Source organism: Desmodus rotundus, chromosome 1 (genome assembly GCF_022682495.2).
Source record: "Desmodus rotundus isolate HL8 chromosome 1, HLdesRot8A.1, whole genome shotgun sequence".
NCBI classification, from domain to species: Eukaryota; Metazoa; Chordata; class Mammalia; order Chiroptera; family Phyllostomidae; genus Desmodus; species Desmodus rotundus.
In genome coordinates this window covers 173,754,430-173,755,526 of record NC_071387.1, presented here as the reverse complement: position 1 = coordinate 173,755,526, position 1,097 = coordinate 173,754,430, and the positions used below count along the sequence as shown (strand labels likewise).

At 38.0% G+C, this 1,097-nt stretch overlaps 1 non-coding gene and 1 pseudogene across 1 annotated transcript; both read right to left on the bottom strand.

Moving 5' to 3' along the window:
- Nucleotides 1-324: 324 nt before the first annotated feature.
- Nucleotides 325-441, bottom strand: LOC112321187 (small nucleolar RNA SNORA61). Its single transcript, XR_002976483.2, has one exon. It is a non-coding gene; the product is annotated as a small nucleolar RNA SNORA61 (small nucleolar RNA).
- Nucleotides 442-639: 198 nt separating this feature from the next.
- Nucleotides 640-742, bottom strand: LOC112321244 (small nucleolar RNA SNORA44; annotated as a pseudogene).
- Between the last annotated feature and the right edge of the window lie 355 nt (nt 743-1,097).

Genomic DNA, 1,097 nt, shown 5'->3' with positions numbered 1-1,097 from the left:
ATTATTCCTCCTCCCTCTACTCTATCCTCTCAAAATTATTTTTCTTTAATTTAGGCATCTCACTATATCTATTTTTCTTTTCTTTCTTTTTTCTTTTAAAAATATTCTTATTCTCTTTCCACCTTTATTAATCTTTGCTCTTTTGTCATGGATATGACTGCAGTGGAGTGGTTGTTTTTCTTCCATTAGGTTCCATATTTTCATTATTTTTTTCTTTTCAAACTTCATATTGTACTTTTCCCTTTTCTTACTTCATTTGCCCTATTCAATCCCTATAATTATAATTATAATTCAATTATAATCACATTGTAAAATTTTTTTTAACCTTGTTTGAAACTAGCCCCGCATGCTCCAGAGCTGTGAGGCCAGGTTCAGTATTACTTTCCCCCTTATGACCACCAAGACCAGTGTTCAGATCCGATGGGAAAGGGAACGGAGGACCGGGCTGTCTACAACATCTAACTTTACCTTATCCTAAAGCACAGGGACGGCAACAAGCTGATGTCTTAGCTTTTTCAGCACTTTTTCAGAAAAAGTGTGAAAGCTCTAAACCAAAGTCGATGCAATATATCCATCTGCATGGAAACTGATGGAAACACCTGGACTCAGGCAGAAGGCTCTCAAGCCCAGGTCCTGAGATATTATAGGAAAGGCGAGTGGCAGCTGCAGGTATTATGCTGACCTGAGCTGTCAAAGTCTCTCCAGGTTGCTCTCGCATGCAGTTTACATTGTAAATTTTATTTTCTCCCTTTCTTCACCTTGTTTCTGTTCCTACTGTCATTATTTCTCTTTCCTCCACCCTCTCAAAATAATTTTTCTTTCCATTAGTCACCTCAATTCCTTTTTCCCTTCATATAATATTCTTATTCTCTTTCCATCTTATAAATCTTAGTTCCTTTGTTGTTAATATTCATGATGGAGGTTAGGGGGTACTTTTGCTGGTATGGGTTTTGTTTGCTGGGTTGTTTTATTTTCTTCAAGCACTTCCTGTACAACAGCATACAGGACCTGGTGGAGGATGTGACTCCCAGTCAGCCAGCTAAAGAGGAGTTCCCACAAACAAACAAGCCAAAAGCAACCACAACCCAATTCTAAGA